The 16777-nt window shown below is 40.6% G+C and overlaps 1 protein-coding gene across 1 annotated transcript in view; it reads left to right on the top strand.

Moving 5' to 3' along the window:
- LOC124160720 (mucin-5AC) overlaps window positions 1-16777 on the top strand; it is a 594376-nt gene that overhangs the window by 105633 nt on the left and 471966 nt on the right. The window lies entirely within an intron of this gene.

A 16777-nucleotide genomic window follows, 5' to 3' on the forward strand; every position in this document is an offset into this window, starting at 1 on the left:
GGATCTGAGGTTTCCGCGGCGTTTCTCCACATTGGTAACGCCTTTCGGGCGTTCACCCGCGTAACCTTTTCTAAAGGCGACGGCAATTTCTCCATCCATCTTACTTCCGTCTTCAGGTTAAAAGTATCGATTCATTGAAATTTGTGTCGTCGCCAATTTCAATGCATCGACCATTCTGACCCTGTGTCTGCTTTTTCTACATATAGAGGTTTCTCGATCATACATCTATAGAGGTTTCTCGATCCCTATGCACAAGCCTAATTTAACGATGTATAAAAGGAGTTTTTTGTATATGGGACCAAAATTGTATAATATGCTACCAAATACAATTAAAGAGACAAATTGTTTTGGTAAATACAAAAGGTTGATACAGAAATGGATAATGACTTTTGAAGACATCGAAAAGCTATGGTAAAGGGTCGGTATATTGCAGAAAATACCCTAGGCATCATATGTGTTGTACATTATAAGTTGTATCTCATCTTAATGTCAGCTCTGTTATTATATTATTACGCACATGTATTTTTTTCTCAAGGTATTGTGTATTTTGGTTGTATGTGTTATCATTTCCGCAATTTATGAAAATTTAAGTTAGCCCAAACACAGGCTTATTGCCTTATGGGCTACCTTACTTCCTTGAATGGATGTAATAGTCTGTAAAAAATATGTATGCATGGAAGAATAAATTATTATTATTATTATTATTATATTTGATTCAAAGTACCCTCATGTATATTTTTACCAGTTGGAAGGTTAAGTGTCTATATGCACTGAGCCTAGCATTTATTTAGATTTTGTAGGGATCAATTGATTAGCAAAAACACAGTTGCAGCTCTATGAATAATTTTTTGTAGTGCCAACGTAATTAACGTCCGTATAAAGAGTCCAAATTATTAAAATTTGCACAGCTGCCGGACGCAAAAGGCCGAAAATGATTTGGCTGTCACTTGTCACCGAATATCATTCGTTGAGTTTACTCGGCCGTGATATCTCCGTTTTCCCTCCTCATCTATTCCTGTCGATATATTTCCCCGCATCCTTCATCTTTTTTTCCCGTAGCCGGTGGCGCGAACTTCCCCAGCCATACACGCTTTAGCGTCCAGTGAAGTGAAGATGTAGATGCCATATGGTCTGTATCTGAAAACTGATCTTCGGCCGATGATCGGAACGGGTTGTTGCGATTGCTTCGACCATTTCGTTGATACGATGGAGTAATAACGTTCGATTGTCACACGTTAGCTTTTATTTTTTTGTCCTTCCTCTGTCCGAAATTTTTTCCTAACCCCCACTGCGTCCATTCAGCACCACTTCGTCCTACATTTCCCTTCAAATCGGACGAGAGGGCCCTTCGGAGAGAACAACCGACGGTTATAGCGTTTGGCAGGAAGCAGGGGCTGGTTATGTGCGAAGAGGACGATACGAGAGAGCTGGGGGTAGTTGAGGATGGAGAGGTTGGCGACCCTCTTTTGTTGTTGCCTCATGTGGTAAGCTTTTCTGAAATCCAAAGTTGCGATAGTGATAGGATGCCTTCGAATAGGTCACCCGTTGCCGGAGTTGAAAACGTCGGTGAATGCGAGGCTCTCGGAGACCGCATTACCGCGTTGGAGACGATGGTGCGGGAACTTCGGGCCCAGTTTGAAAGGGTGGCTGATACCGCTGAGGGGAATGGTCCGAGGGGTGGTTCTTCGAAAGGTCGCCGTGCCACAGGGGCTGCACGGGTTCGCCCGATTGCAAATAGCGGCTGGTCGATCGAGAGCCTTCCTCGAGGTCCATCTCTCGATGACGGGGTCACGTCACCCCGTAAATCTGAGTTTTGGAGGGTCGTGTCTCGGAGGGACGGTGGTAGTGTCACTCTAAGACGGGGTTTGGGGGATGCTGAGGCAAATCCCGTCCCCGTCTCGAACAGGTACCAGTTGCTGTCGGATGGAAACTCCGAGGTGCCTGACGTGCCTACTCCTACCCCGAAACCGGCACCTAGGAAGGGGCGTCAGAGTGGGAAGGGGGGGATCATAGTGTTAGGGAGTAGCAATGTCCGTCGTGTGATGGTCCCGTTACGGGAGAGGGCAGACCGCGAGGGTGTAAGCGACCGTGTAACGTCATGGTGCATCCCTGGTGGCGGTGTTCCTCAGGTGACGCAGGCGGTTGGTGCGGCGGTACGGGGCACGAAGTGCTCCAGACTGCGGGTCGTGGCTCATGTCGGCGTCAATGATGCCACCTTCCGTGGATCTGAGGAAATTCTAGATTCCCTCCGGGATCTGAATTCCGAAGTGAAGCGGGTGGGTGGGACCATTGGAGTCGGCATTGAGCTTTCGATTTGTAGTCTTGTCCCGAGGATCGATCGTGGTTCTCTGGTTTGGAGCCGAGTGGAAGGCATAAACCAGAGGCTGCGTCGTTTCTGCACGGACATCGGAGCCTCCTTCGTGGACCTTAGGCCGGCAATCCGATCGTGTCGGATCCCTCTGAACCGTTCGGGAGTCCATTACACGGCCGAGTCGGCTAGTCGTGTAGCGAGTAGCATATTTGAGCACTGTAGGTCTTTTTTAGAGTAGAGAGTAGGGCAGAGTGTAGATATATTAGTGGGTTGAAAAATAAAGGGGTAAGTTCAAAACTTTTCACAGACAAAGATTCTTCCAGAAATGAGAATAGAGAAGTAGAGAGAAAAATCAGCGTTTCAGGTATTACATTTAAGCACGAGAAGCGTCAGTCGAGCAACACGTTCAAAGGCAGTCAAGGCTCAAGTCATTTTGATAGTGTGTCAATAAGACATGCATTTCCATTTATCAGCGGTATAGAGCCTGTGAATAGTCTATTCGACAAAAGCAAATCAGAATTATTCCCGAATCGCAATAATACTAGTTCCGAAGTTTTAATCGTGGCTGTGGTTAATTGCCGTAGTTTAAGAAATAAGATTCCCGAATTCCACCATTTAATACATAGTACGAAGTGTAACGTCATTTTTGGAACAGAAAGTTGGCTAACAGATGATGATTCAGACAATGAGATCTTCCCAAAATCGTTCACTGTTTATCGGAAAGATAGAATTAATCGAGTTGGGGGCGGAGTTTTTATAGCTGTAAAGAATTCAATCGTCAGCCAAGCGATAACCGTAACTGAGACCAGCGTTGAATCTGTGTGGTGTTTAATTAAATGTCCAAAATTCAAAACTATTTTATTATGTTCGTATTACAGACCACCTAACTCAGATATAACGTCAATGTTGGATTTTCAAAATCAAATAAACAGCGTAGCATCCAAGTATCCTGAAAGAAACTTGATTGTGGGTGGAGATTTCAACGTACCTTCTATAGATTGGGAGACTTATAGCTTCATTCCTGGTGGGAGGGATAAAGTGATCTGCGAGGCTTTATTACACACTTTCACATCTAATTCATTGTTTCAAATAGCATCCGCACCAAACAGAGGAGAAAATATTCTTGATTTATTAGCGACAAATATACCACATCAGGTAATAAACGTTGGCACTGTCGAAGGAATAAGTGACCATAGGGTAGTAACTGCAAATTTTTCTCTAAATACCGCTGTAAACTTTAAAAAAGAGCGTAAAGTTTTCATTTTTAAAAGAGCTAATTTTGATGGGTTTAAGAGTCATATGAAAAATGCTTTCCCCGAGTTTCAAGAATCAGTATTAAAGTTAAATGTAGAGAATACTTGGAAAGCTTTTCTTTCGCTCGTAACTTCGGGAATAAATAGCTACATCCCTAGTAAAATAGTAAAAGAAGGCAGCGAACCGAGATGGTACGACGCGGAAGTGAGAAAATCATTGAGGCGACAGAGAGCGTGTCATGCTAAAATGAAAAAAGTCAGCACGGATTTATCCGCTAATGAACGCGAGCTAATAATTAAAAAATATAGGATGACTAAAGCCGCCACGAAGGAAGCGTTCAGGAATGCGTTCACGAATTTTAAAAGAAAAACACTAGTAGAGCAGTTACAGGATAACCCAAAAGCATTTTGGTCATATGTTAGGGAAGTTCAAGGTAAACGATCTACCGTATGTTCGCTGAGAAACGACAATGGAGATGTGTTGACAAGCAGTTACGATAAAGCCAATTTATTAAATTCCTACTTTAAGAGCGTGTTCACGGAGCCTTCCGAAAACTCACCCGAGACCGATGACAATCCCTGTATTCATAAGATGCCAGCTATTGACATTAGTACGCTCGGAATAGAAAATATATTGAAATCGCTTAGTCCAAATAAATCACCTGGTCCAGACGAAATCCCTTCTCGCGTATATAAAGAACTAGCCTCAGAACTTGCCCCCTACTTGCAGTTAATATTCAGTAAATCCATCAAGCAACACGAAGTACCTAATGACTGGAAAATCGCTAATGTAACGCCTATATTTAAAAGTGGAGACAAGGAACAGCCATCTAATTACAGGCCGATATCTTTAACGTCCATCTCTTGCAAAGTCCTTGAACACATCGTAGTCAGCTCGGTAATGAAACACCTAGACGCGCAAAACTTATTAATGGGAAATCAACATGGATTCAGGAAAAGCAGATCGTGCGAAACTCAGTTAGCGCTTTTCGCCCACGATATTTTAGTCTCCGGGGAAGACAACATTCCAGTAGACGCGATTTTTCTTGATTTCAAAAAGGCATTTGATAAAGTACCCCACGGAAAGTTAATAATAAAACTGAAATCTTATGGTCTAGACGAAGATGTCATTTCCTGGATTAGAGAATTTTTGAGCGACCGCGTCCAAAGAGTAGTATTAGACGGTGCAGTCTCCAATGAGGTTAGAGTGACTTCTGGCGTTCCTCAGGGTAGTGTCATTGGCCCACTCCTATTCCTTCTTTATATAAACGACATTGGCGAAGTAGTGCAGAGTAAGTTACGATTATTTGCAGACGACGCTGTAGTTTACAGAGAAATTCGTTCCAGCAAAGATATAGATGAACTAACGAATGACCTTGCTGCTATCCAAGCTTGGTGCGATGCTTGGCAGTTAGAATTAAATTTGGAAAAATGCGTCGTAATGAATTTCTGGAAGAAGAATAACTCCCTACAGCGTAACTATGTCATTCGGGGCGCGCAGTTAAAGGCAGTTGAATCTGTGAAATATCTAGGGGTTAGACTCAATAATGATCTATCGTGGAATAAACATATTCGAGAAATAACCGGTCAAGCTAATCGTAAAATGGGTTTTGTTAAAAGAATATTAGGAAAGTGCGACGACAAAGTGAGAGAAATTAGCTACTTTTCCCTCGTTAGACCACATTTGGAATACGCTGCCAGTGTTTGGGACCCTCATGAAAAAGGCTTAATAACAGAGTTAGAACGCGTGCAAAGAAGAGCTGCCAGGTATGTGAAAGGTCGTTACGATAGTCTTGTTAGTGTAACTGACCTCTTAGATAAACTCGGATGGGAATCTCTGTCGGACCGTAGATTGAAAAATAGACTAAACCTTTTAGATAAATTCAAGAGCAGTGTCTTTTCTGACGAAGTTAACCATATCTTGCGGACGCCAACGTACTACGGAAGATCAGATCATATAAATAAAATAAGAGAGATAGATTGCAGAACAGACAGATTCCGAATGTCATTTTTTCCACGATCAATAAGAGATTATAACGGCAGCAATAGAACGCGTAAATAGATTGCATGACTTGTAGTGTAGCCTACTAACCTATGTAAAACTTACTGCATGTTTCTGAATTTCTATTCTATATTCTATTTCTAACAGCATATAGTAGTATAGTTTGTTATTATACGGGACGTTTCTTGGACGGTGTGGTGTGCATGTGGGAGTCCAAATGCATGCTGCATGCTGGTGATTGATCACCCCCTGCCAAACACCCTAGAGGTGGCTCGCAGGGTAATTTGTAGATGTAGATGTAGATGCTCTGCCGTTTTGCCGTGTGGGTGGAACCTGCTTAATAACATAGGAGAAGAGTTCGATCCGAGTCTAGTGTTGGATCGGAAATACCGTTTGAAAAGGGTTTGTTGAGCGGTTTCGATTTATCCATTAATTTTTTTTCATCATCATCATCACTGGTCAACAATCCTAGGATTGGTTTGACGCAGCTCTCCACTCAGTTCTCCTATCAGTTAATCTTTTCACACCTACGTATTTCTTCTCTTTCACATCTCTCTTTACTTGTTCCATATATTTTGTTCGGGGTCTTCCTTTTCCATTCTTGCCTTCCACTTGTCCTTCGATTTTCTTTAATTTTGATGAATCAAAAATAAAGTAGTCAGGGCATGTCATCGATATTGAAAGGTGCAATCGAAGCATCACTTTCGAAAACCGAGGTTAAAATTAATATGCTTATGCTCCAGGCGATTATATCTCTGATACTCGGATTGCGGATGCATTAACCGGATATTTGATCCCATCAGCAGTGAATTTAGCTATCGTTCGTAGGTGTCGACTTTATTTTCGAGTTTAGTTGATCCCGAGTTGCTATTGGTTCTTAATTTCCGATGGTCGTCTAATAACGGCGGTTAATCTGCTATCACAAACTTCACATAATCGAAAGGGTAATGGTTATCACTGTTATATGTTTGTGCAATTTTCTACAGTACCTATTATTGGCCAAAACCAACTTTTTCATTCTGGGGTTTAAGCACCATAACATTCTTCGTGGTTGTGGCATTGAAATACCTTCGATGATAACTAATATTTCATTGTCAGTCAATGAGTAAGCCGTAGACAATAAATTAGTTTTTCCGCGATGAAAATTTTATAAATTTAGGCAGAGTGTTGCTAGGATATGAGAAATATTTTTGCGGCGCATAGTTCTCTGTTGATTGGTTAAAATCCAAATAGCTGCCTGGGTGAGGCAAAAAAAAAACGATTCCGATTGGAAAATATTTATATCTGCCGCTGATAATCGAAACAGCGACGTGTAGGATTAGGAACTTAAAGTTACCACGTTGCGAATCCTCGCCTACACGAGGTTTTCCCGCCCATTGTGGTCGGTGCGCAATGTACGCACGGGGAGTTCGAGGACGGGAGAGAGGGTGTTTGGTTCACGTCAGGTTCGAGCACACGAAATGAGTGGTATGGGTTTTGGGAGCTGTGAGGGTAAGGGAAGGGTGTGAGGGGGTGATTCTCCCCTCTCATTTCCTCCCTCCCCTACAGACTCGCCAAGAGGGGAGGGTGGGGTAGTTAGGGCGAATAATGAAGGACTGTTACGAGTCCCGGGACAGGTGCAAAGGGGTAACAACAGCGGCAGCAGCGAGGTGAGAAAGGGAATGGGTTTCCATAGCCAACACATGTCCTTCCGCAGCAGAAGCGCCAACTGTTTGGCTCCGTTGTTCACCATCGCCTTTCCTTCCTTTCTGCACTCTTCTGATACGGGTGACTCTTCAGCACGGTTAATCCACGTGCTTCGCTGTAATCGTCGCTGTGGGTGGGCATGGACCTCGGTCCATTGAACAAATACACCGTGTCTTCCGAGTTTGTGATTGTGAATGCAATAGCTACTATAGTACTCAAATTGAACATCGGCTATGATTATTGATAATTATTACTCGATTAATGCTCGGTCTCGGTGGCGGCGGGGAAAGGTCCTTCCCTGTCAATCCGAAGGCCACGGGTTCGAGTCCCACCTGGGTAGGCTGCTCTATTCAGGGCGTGGTTGTTTGTGATTGTCTTAAGTTGTTACACGTTATTTTCCCGAACCACAGGTCTTAAGTGAGCTATTTTCGGGGCGATGAATGTAGGTAATTTGCAGAAATAGAAGTTAAGTTTTATAATGAAAAATAGGTTATCTTTGAATGAAACGATTGTTTAGAGAATACTTGTGTTAGAATTGATTTCTTATTCGTACGAGTAATCGTTCGTAAACAATCATGAATCCAGCTCTTTTAACCGTGAATCGTGTGGAATAATCCTTAGTGTTCCCTTATTTAATAATCGTAAATATTCCATCATATATTTCTGTCAACGCGTGACCGAATGAGAAAATTGACATTCACAGCATATAGTCAGGGTAAAGGTGGAAATGGTGTTATATCATAGTTAATAGAGAGTGTTGCATACAGCGATTATAATAGAGTTTTATGAAATTGATTGCTTTATTTTTGGGAATCATTGACTCAGGCAGCACTATGCTGTGCTGATTGAGATTATTTCATTTACCTGTGCGATGATATTGGACCCTAGGGAATCCGATTATATTGTTGAGGTAGAGGGTTTGAGAATACAAAAGCCAAATGGTGTTGTCATATATTATGTCTTGTACATTGATATCATATACGTCAACGGTATGGTTTCAAGCTAAGCTTGTTGGAATATAATGATGGTGTGCACTAAATTAGCTTATCTATTCGCCATTTGCATATCCATACGCCAGTGAAAGTGCAGAGCGCCAAATTTCATGTGCTCTCTAGCTTACTTAGCCTACTACTACTGTATTTTTTGTTTTATAGCGAGGGCGAATAAAGATTCTGATTTGGATTTACGTTTCGGCCATGCCCCGTTAGTCCCTACAAGAGGCAGACGGATATCGCACGGTTCGTTAGCTTCCAAGCGGAGCAGTTGTCGGCGAAAAATAGCCGAGGCTAGAGACCCAGTGGAAAGTTCGGGGTCTTGCAGCATCACTTGCGTTCCCATTGTGTTATTTTTTTCGCACACCGAGGCGATTCTCTCGCATCTGTTAGCTATCGTGCCAGGCTTCCAACTTACGCTTCGTCTCGCTATTCCGACTGAAACTCATTACTATGATCAATGAATACCGAGAGATATAGGAATAGGAATCAGAACTTAGCGCGCGATATAGTGCGGTAGTATAGTTAATAACACAATCCTAAAATAGTTTTTGAGCTTGCCTAGGATTTTAACTGGGATTCTAGTCTTGGATTCTTGTCTAAGATTGGAATTAATGTAGAAATGAGAGTTATTCACTCACTCAGTGATTCAACCCAAAAGTTGGTTTGGATAGGTTAAAGTAGAGCTCACCCCAGACTTAACAACAGGTATATCAATATCACGAATTCAGGGTAAGGGAGGGGTTGTTCTTTTCTTTAGGTCACCCTGCACTTCGTGGAATTTTATTTGGGGATGTCTGGAGGCTTCACCGAGGGTTTGACTCCAGAACTTTAAGAAAAGCAGCGTCACTACCCACTGGGCCACAAAGCACCCCCCGCGAAGAGAGAGTTATTGGTGCTAATTGATAATTGTCGATAATTCTCTACCCCAACCCAATGTATAAGAGACCGCAATAATAAATTTACATACTCAGTTTCTTATCGTTAGTCTGAGATTTCGTATTCATATACTTCCATATTTTATCTACCTCATATATGTACTCTTAAAAACCCGCTGCCGTATAGGACATTGTTATCCATCCGAAAAGATCTTCTGCTTCTTCACATCAGTTTTATATGCGCATCAAGTGTAGGTACCTGAGTATTAAAAAAAAAGCATATCGTGTGCCAAAACCTTTGATTATGCTGTTTTCGTTTCTTAGTTATTTGTGAACGTATTTTATCATTCCTCTTCCTTCCACTCCATTGAATTTCTTCCACTAAATTTCTTTCCAATTCATGTCTCTTCCAAAATTCACAACTATTCGATTAGCCCCCATTATTCCGAACAAGAATGCTTTTATGTGGATTGCTTCCGTTTCTTCTCTTTGTTCTTCTCTTCTTTTGGCGCCTTTGATTTCTCGGTGGAGTCAGCCATCGCTCCCATTGGTTTGTCCCCGAACTTTATGAATAATTCATGCATTATTTGTCATAACGAAGTTCGCCGTCGGATAAACGGATCTAGCGGTGCGGGCAAAATATTCCACCTCTCACTCGAGTAGCATACGAAATTGGCGCGAAGGTATTCCAGGTTAAGGCCTTCTGCTTCGAAATAGTTTCTGTTTTCACTTCCGCTTTTGTCTACGAATCGGATGCACTGACTTACGCATTTTTGTTTCAAAAGTTAAAACAGACATCGATATTACCTTGTGAAATATTTTTCCACATAAATGCATTTTATCTCCGTGGAGGCTGAATTCATTCATGGTTTTTCGAATATTCAAAGAGTACGGTAAATTTGAATACACACATCTAAATATTTTTTATGCGGTTTATACGGTCAAGATTTTATACTTAAATAATTTGATGATTTACTTATAGCCTCTCTCTCCGTTTAGGTCTCTAGAAAAAGTCCCTCCTGGTTAGGTTGTTCATGTACGTGTAATTGTTTAATTTGTTGATAACCCCGATGTAAAAGGCCTATGTGCGCTTTTCTCTGTGGTATGGGAATGCATCAAAAAATCCCGTCGTACCTCCCACATTCTTAATTATGGTAGGGATTCATGATTTTTTAAATTATATCAGAGAAAAAATCCTCTCATCCATAAAAAATGATACCATTCCCAATGCATGTTTATGACGTAAGATTTCATCGTAGCGTCGCGTCATGTGGCGAGATAGGAATAGCTTTAGCCCGCATAACCACTCTGAGGGAGATATTACGGGATGTTGGTGGTGAAGCAATGTTCTCCGCAACGTCTCATGGTTTTGACACCCCATTGTAGCCGTTAGAAAAATTATTTTCTCCGCCTCATCCGTGAATGTGGTCGCGGCGCAGTCGAATTAAAGATTCCAGTTGTGATTTGTGCGTAATAAAAACGTCCCACGGGAGGGTTGTTTTGCGCCCGCATGAACGGGTAACACCGCTGTCGGGCCGTGTTTTTTTTCTCTCCACGCACCCAGGTGATCTTGGGGAAAGGTTATGGGGCCCTGCAAATCATAGTATAAACAACAGCCTTTGATTCCGATAATATTGAAATTTTTGATTAGTATGTAAGTAATGCAAAAGCGGAGATTATTTAAAGGAATGATTCAAATCTCTAAAAACAAAAGCAGCCGCCATAAAAGATCAGGCATTGAAAATCTAAGTTAGATTTATTTATATTTAATAAATTCGAATTGATGATATATATTAGTTTAGTTATATCAGCAAAAAAATCATTGCAAAAAGGGTGTATTAATGTTGTTGTCTCTTCTTTTTAATTTATGTGCAATTGTATTCTTTTAATTTTTTATTTTAATATCGTAAAAAACATTTTAATAATATTTCATGCCTTTATGTAGCAATTTAATGTAATCATATCATTCATAGCCCTGAAGAAGATATAAAAAGCATATCGAAACGTTGGCCGGAAATTTTGCGTATCATTCTCATACCTATACTCCGAGACGCTAATATTATTAATACGTGTTAAAAACGCGCAGTAAAAAAGTTTCACGGCAGAGTGTTTGCGCCCGTATGAGCGGCTAACACCGTTGTCGGGCCGTTGTTTTTTTTCCTCCACACACCCAGGTGCTCTCGGGGAAAGGTTTTGGGGCACTGAGACCCTCTTTTGTGGCCGAATTCATTTTTTTGGGAAGAGCAGGTGATCACAATCAATGGAGGCGTCCATAATGACTTTCTTTGTCATGCGGTGGCCCTCTTCCACGCGATTAATCTCTCCGGTTTGGCGTTTTCCTATTTTCGTGTATTGGAGCTTAGTTTTCCGCTCACGCTTAGAGAGGTTTTAAAGTTATCCCTCTTGAGATATCTGTTCGTTATGAGAAGCGAGAGTTCCTGGGACGAAAATCTGGCGTGATAAAAGCGAGACAATAGCTCTAATGACGTGTAACTACACTTTGTAAACCTCTCGCGTATGGTTATTAAAGAATATTAATATTTGTAGTTGATGAAGTAGCTCGTAACGGTTTTTGGATTGTGGCAATTTATTTGTGCTTGTGTTCCTCTTTAATAATGAAAATAATTATTGTACTGCTGCAGTCATTTGTCAGATTTTTATTCTATAAATATTGCAGTTTTTTATAAACAATTTCCATTTAGAATGCAATGGTCACTGACCGTAATAGATCAACGCTATACATACATATACGCTGTATAGTACTGCGAATACTACCCAGAGCCCCTTCTATCACCGGCACTGTTGTATTCAACATACCTACTATTACAATTGGCTTATTTAAAGATATTCTTACACACCAATAAACAATGTTGTTTTTGAGATCTTATGGTCATTGGTAATATCTACACAATCTGTGGAATAAAATAATCCATTCATGAACGTGATATTTACTTTATAGAAAATGGAGTACAAATAATCCTTAAAGTATTGAAGTGTTTTGTGTGAGGTTGAATGAAGTTCCTTCGACCGAATTGCGAAAATAGGATTTATGGCTGTAAAATGAAAATTAATCTAGCATAAAAAGATTTGAGTACGGAGATTCCCGCGGTGTGTGATGAAGCCAGTAATGCCAGGGAAACTGTTGTCTTCGCCACAGCAATGACAGGAACATCCTGCTCAAGAATGGAATTTATCACTCGACACCCCTTTTCCTGCTTCATTTTCCGAGCTTGTAGTTGTAAGCTATTGGCGCCATAGGATTTTTTCGTCGCTTGGCTTTTTCGTGCTACGGGCCTGTCGTGATCGCCTCTGCATGCGACATGTTTCGGTCCGGCTGGGGCTGGAAATTGACCCGAAGGAATTCCAGGGTGTAGCTCGGCAGCGAGGATCCCATCCGGATGAACGGGGATTGAGGTAGCGTGGTGTGGCGTGCTATGAATCTTCAAGGCTTAGGAGCTTTTTTCGGTCAAATTGCGTGTAGGATTACCCCTTATCTCATTCTGTTCGGTTGGAAAAGAATGTATTGGCAATTCATAAACTGTGATCCTTTTTTCCCCCGAAATAGAATTACACCACGTGAAAAAGTGACCCTTCCGGGATACCGCCCACGTAGACTGATGAAAAAAATCGATTTCGATTAAAATCGAAAATCGAGTATTAACTGCCAGAGATTGAAGAGGTAGAGATCGAGCCGTGATCTTCGAGTTCCGATCCAAACTCGATTTTTCAACTACAACGATGTACCGATTTCTGTGTAAAAGTCGTTGGGCTTACCTGCATTATCATGTTAAATTTTCTAATATTTTCGAGGGTATGTAGCAAACTTAATAATTATATATATGAAAAAAAAAATATATATATAAGGGGTCGTGAAGTATAAAGTTTGAATTAATAATTATACATTTGTAAAGATTAATTGAATACCCTAAACTTCGCATTATTTTTCTCGTCTATTTTGAATACAATTTATTTTATATGAGTGATACGATTTATGTTGTAAATTGTTGTGTTTGTTTTGATTAGAATTTGATAATTGGTCGTCTAACATGCATTTATTTTCTCTTTTTAGGTAAGTAACCTGTCCTTGATTTTTGCATGCTGTGGTTTCTACTGCCAGTGTAAAATATGCAACTGGGGTACATCTGATCGGGTGTAATGCAGCTGTTGGTAAGCTCCAAAATACATTTGCTGCTGAATTAGTTTTTCGTTTGTCTGAGTGATGTATATTTGTCAGAGTCATATCGAGTCGAATAAGTCAGTAATCGTGGGTTTCATAGTGTGTCGATATGATTGCTTAGCTATGGCGCATGGATAAACTGTCCTCCTTTTCCTCTCGTGAAATATTATTTCGGCACGATAGATTTCCTTACGATCTTTGTATTGCTGTTTGTTGCCCTTGGCTCTGAACACTTGTAATTAATGCGCGTGACGTAATTATCTCGTGGATAGAGATGAAGCCTTAGGAATTTATCTTGTATATACTTTATTTTTTCTCATTTTTCTTTACCTAATATTTACATATCCTCGTTTTTTCCAAAAGGACTATTTTCTCTATTCTCGACATCGGGATAAGATCCGCAGAAGATGAGAGCCCCGTGATTGATTTTGAAACAATTAATCGATTAATCATTTATTACAAAGTTATTTATTTACTTGGGGAACTTTATTCATTAAAATGAGGCTTAATTACTGGGAAAATCTGCTAATCTATATTTATCTTTTTTAACCGATAAGGGATTAAGATTTAACTAATTATTCTGATTGGAACTCTAGCAGCGTTAAATTTTTTCTCTTCTTCAAAGCCTTCTTTTTACAGGTATGGAACGTTCACTCTGTGCGCTATTTAACCTCTATACCATCAAATGTTTGGCACGGTTCATTGTCACCCAAACTTAAGAGAATAATGAAGAGTTTTTTCGAAGCCGTGGAAATGTAACCGGTTCATGAAAAGGCCTTTTCACACAAAGCGATGTTAATCGGTCGAGTTTTCACCACTGAATGCTCTGAAATCAGGTATTGGATCTCGTGATCACGGTAGACCTCCCTCATGGGAATTAGTGGCGATATGATTTGGTAGCGATCATAAAATTTCATTCTTCGCATTCTCGATCGGCGAAAAAATCTCATTTTTTTATCCATGGTGATTTTTTTCCACCGGCTCCATATGCTGTATTTCCAATCCCCCTTCGATCCTTCCATTTCTGGATGTTTTATCCATGGTGATATCCACGTTCCACTACCTTTCGGGGAAGCCATGGGGGGAACAAAAAAAATGGTATGATGGGGAAAAATCCATTTGAGCAAGTCCTGCTTGCATTCTGCCGCAAGGGGATGGCTCTAGTCCGGAGGAGAAAAAGTTTTTGGGACTCAGAGGAGATAGTTGGAGGAAAGATGAGTTTCTCGTGTTCACTTCTCCTCCGCATCGCCTTCACTCCATCGACGAACTTCCGATTCACTATCTGCGTAGAACTGAAGGGATATTCAGTTTTCGTTTCCCAACCCTCGATTCCAAACGGATATTGAGGTTATATGTCGATGCGCATGCGTCTCAGTTATTGCGAGAGTTCGAATAGAAAGTATTATCGATGGAATCGTGTTCATAACCGCAGTGCTGGTATTTATTGAATCTAATGTTAACGCGTCGTGCAATTGAAGAAAATTATTGAATTCGCTCATAGCTAGGGACAGACAGACTGAGTTTGAGACAGATATGGCAAATTTCTTTCTCGGCTATAGCATCGATGTCTTGGTTGATATATCCGTAAGGATGGTGTCATAAGTTTTGGTCCGAATATAGGTTCTGCGTATAGCATGTGATGAAATGGATAATACTAGATTGATGGGTCATGAATTTAGAGAGCATCCAATGACTGTTATTTAGAAATTGAGCCTGTCTTACTTTTTGTTACCAAGTATAAATTCTGTCACTATGTGTACGTTTTAGGGTTAATCATAGGTAACGTGCAAACTAGTCTTTATCACCACGTTCAATTTAATAATAGGATCTAATTTAATTTCAAAGCATAAAAACAGAATATCTGTGACTATATGAAAGTTTTTAAAATCGTTACATGTACTGCTTGGGATGAATTGAAACTAGATGCAGTTGACGCGAGTAATCCAATTTTCCAATAGTCCAATAATCCAAATGAAGAAATGCATATTTGAAATGGATTCTGCTTTAATATTAAACTACATGCATGATAGCATCAATCCTGTTCCTATATACTTTTCAGCTCTTAGATCAGGGATTTGCTCGCGTCACTCGTATTTTGATCGAGTTCTTATGGTATAAACACGAATCTCAGTCATGATGATGCTGTGAATTTCTTTATTTCGGTACACTTCTGTATTCTTTTCGTGCTCCCTTCAAATCCGATATTCTTGATTTTTTACGCCCTCTGATTTATTCAGATGCCTAAACGTTTTTCTGCCCCGCCCTCGGAAATATTTTTGGGTCCCCTCCTTTTTTACCCTAAATTTGGTTACGAGTCAAATATTTGAATCTGAATCCAAAAGTAGCATGTTGAAGGCGCCAAAACATTTGAGGTTAAAGTGCTCGGTGAAGAAATGGATGGTATTTTTATGCTTTCCCCGTAAGAAAACTCTAAAATATGGATTGAATCTAATTCGTATTTCCTACGAGAATTTCATAATGCATGACTGTACTGTAAAATTATTGCCAAATAATCCGGCAGAGTTGTTGGCGTCTTCAATCAGAAGTCTCATCTTTGAAATTAATGTACCGGCGTAACCGTTCTCAACAGAAGATAACACACGAGGCGAAAACCCGAAAAATGTTGAGAACAAAGCGGTATCTGCACCGCAGAAATCTCAGAACCAAAGTATATAAAATATATTTAATATTATTTTGAGCATTAATATATTAAATTCTAGCTATGGATATTATGGAAATAAGTCATGGTAGGCCTTATGCGTGGTGTGAGGTAGTACGTTCTTTTTAAACTTAACTTTAAACTAAGGAAAAGATTTTAACGACCCTCACTCTATATTTACATTCGTACATCTGAAGGTTATCCTTTATGTGCATATCAGGGTAACACCACCGCTATCTCCACGAATCATGAAGGGGTGAAATTCGAAGGATACGCACGAGGGAGGTGAGCGGTGTGGGATGGTGACGAAGTCCTGGGAGATTTTTTGGTGAGAGGGTAGGGTGGGTGGAGAGGAGGGTGACCCCTTCGAGATGGGAGGGGGAGGAATATTACGCTTTGGAATGCTCCTTTCAGTCGGGGTAGGTTGGTGTGCAGCATGAGAAAGAGGGAATGAGCGAGTCCTTTAGGGTACTCCCAGGGTAGCGGAGAAGAGGGTGTAGTTTGGGACCGAGAAATCCTACTCGCCCCCAAGCGCTTGCAATGTAGGAAGTAAGGGATAAAATTGATGACTTCAGTTCTTAATCTGTGGCGATTTTTTTATATCGATGATGAATGCCAAAAAATCATATCTTACTCATATATTTTATTTGAAACCACGAGGACAGAGAAGTCATGGATGAAGGGAGTACGTAACGGGGAGAGAATGTTGAAAACAGAGTTAGGGGGTAGAATGCTGGGTAAACGAGAGACAGAGGAGAAAGGAAGAAAATAGAGCTTTAATAGATAGAATACTTAAACTTACACATGTTTACAAATGCA

The sequence above is a fragment of the Ischnura elegans genome, chromosome 6, assembly GCF_921293095.1.
Source record: "Ischnura elegans chromosome 6, ioIscEleg1.1, whole genome shotgun sequence".
Lineage (NCBI taxonomy): Eukaryota > Metazoa > Arthropoda > Insecta > Odonata > Coenagrionidae > Ischnura > Ischnura elegans.